This window comes from Bubalus kerabau, chromosome 14, assembly GCF_029407905.1.
Source record: "Bubalus kerabau isolate K-KA32 ecotype Philippines breed swamp buffalo chromosome 14, PCC_UOA_SB_1v2, whole genome shotgun sequence".
NCBI classification, from domain to species: Eukaryota; Metazoa; Chordata; class Mammalia; order Artiodactyla; family Bovidae; genus Bubalus; species Bubalus kerabau.
In genome coordinates, this window is record NC_073637.1 from 14,612,183 (window position 1) to 14,621,317 (window position 9,135).

Sequence of the window (9,135 nt, forward strand, 5' to 3'; positions counted from 1 at the left end):
TTGACACTGGGAAATGAGGGCACCAGAGACCAAGCTCCTATCTACAGGTGACAGGCGACTGGCTGAGGATGGCTGCCATGTAAATAGGGTGTGGGTGCCCAGGAGGAGACAGCTGACACACTTCGTACTGGATCATGAACGGGACAGCAGGAGTTTTGGGGTGTCACACACCTACCCATTGTCAGCTATCCTGTCACTGCTCTGGAACGCACTGCAGGGTCCCTTGGACATGGTCCAGGAGAGGTCCATACACAGCATTCAGAAGAACAGCACTCAGGGAGCGTGATAGAAGGTCAGGAAGCCCAACTCACCTGGACACCTGGATTTGAGGCCAGCTGGGTTTGCACTCACCTTTCTTAAGTCCTTCAACTTCTCTGAGTCTCTGTTTTTCCATGTCTAGGTGGATGGTTCTGAGATGACATCTGAGATCCTTTATCTGATGCTCTATGAGCCTCTGCAACCCAAGAGAAGGCAGCTGCTGGCCCCAGAAAGGCAGGAGCCAGTGTCCTTACTTAGACCAGGATCGTGAGCACTCGCAACCTCCACGGTGCTGGAGCTCTGATTTGGAGAACCGCCACCGTCGGTGCAGGGTAACTACCCCGTGTCACCTGAGTGGCTTGTGGAATTGTAAGTGTCCTGAGGGCCGAATATGTGTGTGACTCACCTCTGCCTCCCTCATGATCCTAGCTGAGTGGTCAGTGTGTATGAGAATTCATGCTGTGTATCCTTTGTAATAGCAAATTTAAAAAATAATCTAAAAGACACCAGCAAAGAACGAGTTAACATAAATCATGATCCAGCTACGGAAGATGACAATGAACTATCACCCTTATGATGGAGATCTAGCCTTACTAACACAGAAAGATGCCCACAACATATTCTCCGGGCATAAATTCATTACAGGCCCACAGGAATGGTCCTGGTCAACATGGGTGTGGAAATCCCTGGGCCTTGGGATTTTAGGTGAATTTTTAAACTTCATCCTTTGGCCTGTTCTGAATTATTTCACTTTTTTCATAGTTAGTAAGTATCCCTTTCTAGCAGTGTCTAAGGCAGGAGCTGGCAAACTTTGGCCTTCAGGCCAAATCCGGCTACCACCTGTTTTTTTCAGCTAAGAATGGTTTTTACATTTTTAAATGACTGGGGTTAAAAATCAGAAGAATAGAGTTTTGTGACATGAAAATTATGTGAAATTCATTTCAGTGTGCAAAAATAAAGGTTTACGTAGCACATCCATGCCCATTTGTTCTATACTGTCCACAGTTGCACTAATGATACAGAGATGGTGTGGCCTGCCCATCCTAAAATATTTACTCCTTTACCCTCTGCACAGAAACTCTTCCATCCCTGGCTTTCTGGAAATCTTTCCAGAAAAAAATTCTTGAAACCTACTCCAGAATTCCGGCTCACGGGGGTCCTAAGTCTCACATTTGATGATGATATATTTAGTCAGTCCTCGCGATCTGTAGATTCTATATTCGTGAATTCGTGCTCAGTCACTCATTTGTGTCCAGTTTTCTGTGACCCTTTGAACTGTAGCCCCCCAGGCTCCTCTGTCCATGGGATGATCCTGGCAAGAATCCTGGAGTGGGTTGCCATTCATCCACTCGCTAAAATTTATCTGTAGCCCCAAAGTCTCAGCACTTTTACAGTCATTCACCAACATTCCCGAGAGGCACAGAAAAAAAAATAAAAAAAAAAACGGAGTCACCTATCACCGAGGTCCCAGCTGAGGTCCACCAAGGAGATGGCTTCTTGCAAAAAGAGTGGCCAGGTGCCACTTTCAGGACACGGAGTCTAGGCACCTCTACCTTCCCTTTTCGCCTCCGCCAGCCTGGTGGATATCAGAGTCCTTGAAGGATGGTGGCCCAACAACCTGGAAGAGACCTGAATCTTCTAATCAGTGCCTGAAGAAACACCACCCACTGATGAGGAACGTCCTCCTTGGGCTATTTTTAGAGTGAGAAATAGGCATCTTTTGTGCTGAGCTACTAAGATGTTAAGGCTTATTTGCTACAGCATCTAGAGTTACTCAAACGAAATGTTTTCATCTTTTTTTTTTTTCCCTTGGATGAGGAAACTGAGACTCAAAGTGGTAAATTAAACTTGACAAGATTACACAGATGGAAAAGTTCCTTGAGTTTCTTGAGTTCCATGGAAAGTTTATAAAGATAACGCTTTTTTAATTTTTTTTTTTTCTTTGCAGTACCTTGTTGCATGCAGGATCTTAGTTCCTTGACAGATCAGGGATCGAACCTATGCCCCCAGCGGTGAAAATGCAGAGTCTTAACCACTGGACCACCAGGGAAATCCCAATGTTCTTTCTGTAACACCCAGCTACTGATGTGCTAAAAGCTCTTTAAGTGCTCTGAGTGTCTGGATGAAAAAGAGTTCAGGGGGGAAAATACTCTAAAAAGGTCAAGGCACTCTAGAAATAACCAAGTCGCATTTATCATCAGCTTTCCTGTCCACCTTCTCTTTTTTTGGTCAAGTTCACCCCATCCAAAATTTCATTTTCAATGGAAACAGAGAAAGCAAATGTGGTAGCAGGCATCACCAGCTATTCTCAAAGCCTTTTTGTTACTTTGAAATGGGCTAAAAAAGCCATATTCTCCACCTACAGGGGCCCCACCTCCCCACCCCACCCAGCCTGTCCTCTCAACGAGTTCACTGTGAGCACCGCCCACAGCCAGGCACGACCAGGCGGCTTCACAGAAGCCAAAGAAGTTATCAGAAATGAGGGCTGGATCTGACAGCGAGGCCAGCTGTGCAGACAGGGGCATTTCAAGGCCCTCACTTCCCCGCTCATAATTAGTCAGCTTCTAGCAATGATGAGAATCTGAGGGTGTTGCCCAGTAGTGACCTCCTCGGTCACTCCAGTGAGGAAAGATCACTTCAGCCTCCACCACGGGACTCTCAAATGTGAACGCTGATGGAGAGCTTCGCAACATTAACTGACCTTCAGTTTAGAGATGAGGACGAACTCCCAAGAAAAGATATTTAGTCTGTCCAGCGACTCTCCGTGCAGTTGATGTGCACCTAGTATGTACACGTCAGGCTGCGAGCAAAACCCATGGGAGGCACGATTCCTCACCCTGAAAACCCAGGGCACAATGAGAGACACAGACACATTTGCTTCAGGTCCACATATTTTCAAGGACGCACTCCTTTTGGGTCCCCACTCTTCACTGGACCAACAGCAATTCACAGCAGCCACAATGGTCCAAACCGATGTCCACTTACATGTCTGTCTTCCCCAGAAGATTAAGAGGATTTCTGTGAAGTTCTTTTCATCTGTGTGACCCCAGCATTTAACACAGATCCTCACAGTGTGTGGTGTGGGCTGAACTGAGTCGAATGAATGAATGAGTGAAACACACTGGGAGTACCAAAATGAACAAAACACATTTCCAAAGCCCAAGGTAATGAGAATAGATTAATATTGAGGATGCATAGGTAAATAATCACAGTAAACCCAAGAACATAAGACATGTAAAGAAACATGGCAGGAGAAGTTGTTAGTTCTGGACGGAGGAGTCACGCCATGGACTGTGTGTGCCACGCGCTCAGTCGCATCCAACTTTTTGCGACCCCATGGACCGTAGCCCACCAGGCTTCTCTGTCCAGGGGATTCTCCAGGCAAGAATACTGGAGTGGGTCCCCACTTCCTACCCCGTGGGGTCTTCCTGACCCAGGGATTGAACTCAGTCTCCTGTGCCTCTTATATTGCAGGTGGATTTCTTACCTGCTGAGCCTTCAGAGATACCCCTCCCCATGGTAACTAGGCACAATTAGGACCATTGGTTAGCAGTTCCATGGCTTCCTGACCTGCCCCCACAGAGCATCTGCTTTGCTATTGTTCAGTGGCTAAGTCGTGTCTGACTCTTTGTGACCCCGTGGACTGCAGCACACCAGGCTTCCCTGTCCTTCACTATTTCCCAGAGTTTGCTCAAACTCATGTCCATTGAGTCGGTGATGCCATGCGACCATTTCATTCTCTGCCACCCTCTCCTCCTTTGGCCTTCAGTCTTTCCTAGCATCAGGTCAGTATTCATTGCATACTGTTAAAACCTCTTGCTCATTATCTGTCCCCTTCAAAGACAAGATTCCCGTAGGAGCAGAGACAGCTCCTCTCCTGTCCATTCCCCAGCACTCAGCAGTGCTCATGAACATTTTTGGAATGGATATTCCAAGTTAGAGACAAAAGGCACATTCCAGTTCTATAATGGATATAAATATCTGTCTATCTACCGACAGTGTTGATACGCTTACACACGAGAAGCAGCAGCTGACTCTGCCATGAAGGAAACATAAAGGATATATAAACATACATAGCATGTGGTTACTGCAGTGATAACCACAACCCATCCTTATGGAGCCCTAGCTGTTCACTGGGCGTGGTCCCCCAGGGTAAAGCTCACAATAGCCTCAGGAGGAAATCGGCAGTATTATTCTCATGTTTCAGAGGAGGAGATGAAGGCAGAAGCACAGAGAAGTGAAGCTGGCTTCCCAAGGTCACACAGCTAGCAAGGACAAGAGTTACAGTGTGACTTCATGGTATCCTGTGAAAGCATAACCTCAAGTCAGGAGAACTGGAGAGAAGGAGAAATGAAATCACTTGTGCACAGCAAAAAGCATCCAGCACAGAGCTAGACAGACCCTGGGAACAAAGCAGACCATGGCCTTCACACCTCATCACAACAACCTGCATGCACAGATCTGCCCACAAATACCAATTTGCTGTTTCTCAACCATCTGAAGAGATTTTTTTTACAAACCCTGAGGCCCAGATTCCTCCATAGGCCAATTAAACCCCAGGTCGTGCAGTGCCAGGGCTTCCCTGGTAGCTCAGTAGGTAAAGAATCTGCCTGCAGTGCAAGAAACACAGGTTTGATCCCTGGGTTGGGAAGATCCCCTGGAGAAGGGAATGGCAAACCACTCCAGTATCCTTGCCTGGAAAATCCCACGGGCAGAGGAGTGCAGTGGTAAAGAATCCGCCTGCCAATGCAGGAGATACAACAGACCCAGGTTTGATCCCTGGGTCAGGAAGATCTCTTGTAGCAGGAAATGGCAACCTGCTCCATTCTTCTTGTCTGGGAAGTCCCATAGAGGAGCCCAGCAGGCTACAGTCCCTTAGGGTTGCAAAGAGTCAGACACAACTGAGCGTGTAACATGCATGTGCTAGGAGGGCTGGCGAAAGGAATCAGGTCCTGATGTTCTCTGCAAGCTCCCAGGTGACTATGGCATGCACCCAGGGCTGAGAAACTCCACTGCCTTCCCAGGAGCACGGAGCAGGGCTCTGGAGGAACTGCAGACAGATCGCTGAGAATCAGGCATGAGTACAACAAGAAAAAAATGACTTCAGTGCTGGACTACTGTTTCCCTAGACTAGCTACTCAATTCACCTACAGCTATAACCTGAAACAGGCTCTGCATCATCTCGGCTTGTGGCCAAGAACTCCGAGCATGCCCACCAGTGCCAAGATGATGGGCTCACATTTGCCTGGAGAGAATGCCCACAGCCCCCAAACCGAAGGCTCTGCCCCATAGGAGCTGGAGACCTGGCAAAAGTCCCCTTACTCTGTGAGCATCAGTTTTCTCATATGCAAAGTAAGAATAATCATATCTGTTTCAGAGGGCTACTAAGAGGGTTGAAGGTGATATAGATGCTGAAGAATTTACTAAGATGAAAAACAAAACCAGAAAAGTACCACTCTGAGAGAAAGTGTTATCATCGCCAACTTGGAAGAAGTTGAGGAGAGATTGGGGTTCAAGCCAGACTTAGCCTTTACTTTTGAGTCAAAAAATCACTCTGCCTCTTCTGTCATCCACAGTAAAGCAGTGGACCCACTACTCAGCAAACTTGGACTGGGCATCAACCATCATGTTGTTCTATGAATCAAATTAGATAGTACATATGAACTGTTTTGAAGCTGCAACCTGTTCTACAAATGAGAGGAGATGGTTCTTGCTTGTAATGATTAATTATGGGTTCATGGAACCTTAGGGCCAATGGGGACCTTACAGAATCATATACAGTGTGATGTTGGATCCCTCTCAGTCCCAGCTCTTTCCCATCTTAGTTCTGATCTTTGGGGCCATAAAAGACAAGTCTGACCTACTGCCTTTCCCTCAGCCTTTCATTATTTGGAGACAACCATCATGGAAATCCACCTCCATCACTCAACATCCCTCCAGTCTTGTCTATGTGATGCTAAGTTGGCCCTAGACCCTGTATCTCAGTTGGCTTAGGTTACCATAAAAAAATATCATAGACTGGGTGGCTTAAGCAGAAATTCTTTCTCAGAAGTGTGGAAACTGCAGTCCAAGGTCAAGGTGTAGGCAGGTCCAGTATCTTCCAAGGCCTCTCTCTTTGAGATGTACCATGGCCACTTTCTCACTGTGTCCACATATACTGGGGAAAGAGAGAGAAATAAAGCTCTCTCCACTTCTTATTATTCAGGGCACTAATTCCAACACAGGAGCACCACTCTCATCACCTCACCTAACCCTAATCATCCCCAAAGGCCCCTCTCCAAACTCTATCCCCTTGTGGGGCAGCACTTCCATGAATCAATTTGGGGAGAACTCGATTCAGTCCATAGCACATCCCCCCAGAAGGTTCTCTTGCTAAGCAAAAGCAAATCTTACTCAGACACTGACCAGGTGTACACAACGGCTACCAAGCACTGGTTGTATATGCCAAGGAAACAGGTAAGTGTTACCTGCCTTTAAGACACAAAGAGGTTCACTGTTGACACGTAAGAGGTCTCTGGATCCTAAGACTGGGCCACAAATGGGGAGAGGAAGTTCACAAAGAAGTCGAAGAGGTGACAGCAGGAAGGAAGCACAGCCCTGCTCTTTGATTAGCTTTTATTATAGAGGTGATGACCACTGAGCTGAAATCAGGAAATTCTTATCCATCCATTATGGACAGAGCACCGTCTGCACCAGATCCCAGGCTCTAAGCTAGAGGCGTACCTTCTCGGGGTTAGTTTTGGGTGTTCTTTGGAAGGAATGATGCTAAAGCTGAAACTCCAGTACTTTGGCCACCTCATGCAAAGAGTTGACTCATTGGAAAAGACTCTGATGCTGAGGAGGGATTGGGGGCAGGAGGAGAAGGGGACGACAGAGGATGAGATGGCTGGATGGCATCACTGACTCGATGGACGTGAGTTTGAGTGAACTCCGGGAGTTGGTGATGGACAGGGAGGCCTGGTGTGCTGCGATTCATGGGGTCGCAAAGAGTCGGACACGACTGAGCGACTGAACTGAACTTGTCACTGATAAATTCAAAAGATGTTACCTAGTACAGTTCTCCCTTGGTATCCACGGGGGAATGGTTGCAGGCCCTCCACATATACTAATAAGTGAAGATGCTCAGGTTTCTGGTATCAAATGGTATAGTGGCCACCACTTAACCCTGCTGATCCAGCGGTTAAGACTCTATGCTTCCACTGCAGAGGGTGTGGGTTCAATCCCTGGTGGGGAACTAAGATTTCACATGCTGCACAGCATGTCCCTTCCCCAAAAAAAGAAAAAAAAAATGGAAAAATCTTTTGCAGACCACCCAGTCCAGCCTCCTACTGATTGGTTCATCTAAAATACACAAAAAGGGCTCATTTCAGAATGAGTCATTCTTATTTTTTAAAAATGGTGTAGCATTTGCATATAACCTACACACACCCCCTGTATTCTTTAAATCACCTTTAGATTGCATATAATACCTGATATGATGCAAATTCTATGTAAATAGTTGCCAGCATGCAACAAATTCAAGTTTTGCTTTTTGGAGCTTTCTGGAATTTTTTTGCAAATATTTGCAATCTGTGGTTGGTTGATTCCACAGATGCAGAGCCCAAGAATACAGAGGTTGGACTGTAGAGAGGAGGTTATATCAGTCAACATTGGTAAAAGCTCACAACAGATAGTAGGCTCTCAAGACGTGTTATTTTTGTTGTTGCTTCTCCTTTCTTGAATCAAGGAGCATCTGCTCTGAGATAGGAAAACAAACCTATCAGTTCAGTTCAGTCGCTCATTTGTGTCCGACTCTTTGCGACCCCATGAATCATAGCACGCCAGGCCTCCCTGTCCATCACCAACTCCCGAAGTTCACTCAGACTCACGTCCATCGAGTCAGTGATGCCATCCAGCCATCTCATCCTCTGTCGTCCCCTTCTCCTCCTGCCCCCAATCCCTACCAGCATCAGAGTCTTTTCCAATGAGTCAACTCTTCTCATGAGCTGGTCAAAGTACTGGAGCTTCAGCTTTAGCATCATTCTTACAAAGAAATCCCAGGGCTAATCTCCTTCAGAACGGACTGGTTGGATCTCCTTGCAGTCCAAGGGACTCTCAAGAGTCTTTTCCAACACCACAGTTCAAAAGCATCAATTCTTGGGCGCTCAGCCTTCTTCACAGTCCAACTCTCACATCCATACATGACCACTGGAAAAACCATAGCCTTGACTAGATGGACTTTTTTTGGCAAAGTAATGTCTCTGCTTTTGAATATGCTATCTAGGTTGGACGTCTTTTAATTTCATGGCTGCAATTACCATCTGCAGTGATTTTGGAGCCCAGAAAAATAAAGCCTGACACTGTTTCCCCATCTATTTCCCATGAAGTGATGGGACCGGATGCCATGATCTTCGTTTTCTGAATGTTGAGCTTTAAGCCAACTTTTTCACTCTCCACTTTCACTTTCATCAAGAGGATTTTTAGTTCCTGTTCACTTTCTGCCATAAGGGTGGTGTCATCTGCATATCTGAGATTATTGATATTTCTCCTGGCAACCTTGATTCCAGCTTGTGTTTCTTCCAGTCCAGCGTTTCTCATGATGTACTCTGCATATAAGTTAAATAAGCAGGGTGACAATATACAGCCTTGACAGACTCCTTTTCCTATTTGGAACCAGTCTGTTGTTCCATGTCCAGTTCTAACTGTTGCTTCCTGACCTGCATACAGATTTCTCAAGAGGCAGGTCAGGTGGTCTGGTATTCCCATCTCTTTCAGAATTTCCACAGTTGATTGTGATCCACACAGTCAAAGGCTTTGGCATAGTCAATAAAGCAGAAATAGATGTTTTTCTGGAACTCTCTTGCTTTTTCGATGATCCAGCAGATGTTGGCAATTTGA

At 46.3% G+C, this 9,135-nt stretch overlaps 2 long non-coding RNA genes across 2 annotated transcripts in view; both read right to left on the minus strand.

The window, feature by feature from the left end:
- The window catches only part of LOC129626599 (uncharacterized), a 113,376-nt gene that overhangs the window by 75,401 nt on the left and 28,840 nt on the right, over positions 1–9,135 (minus strand). The gene's annotated exons all lie outside the window — the stretch shown is intronic.
- Positions 1–9,135, minus strand: part of LOC129626601 (uncharacterized) — a 29,045-nt gene that overhangs the window by 8,336 nt on the left and 11,574 nt on the right. The window contains exons 2-3 of the long non-coding RNA XR_008702064.1: positions 1,712–1,876; positions 352–454 (exon numbers count right to left, since the gene is read on the minus strand). This is a non-coding gene — a long non-coding RNA (uncharacterized LOC129626601). The remainder of the gene's footprint in view (positions 1–351; positions 455–1,711; positions 1,877–9,135) is intronic.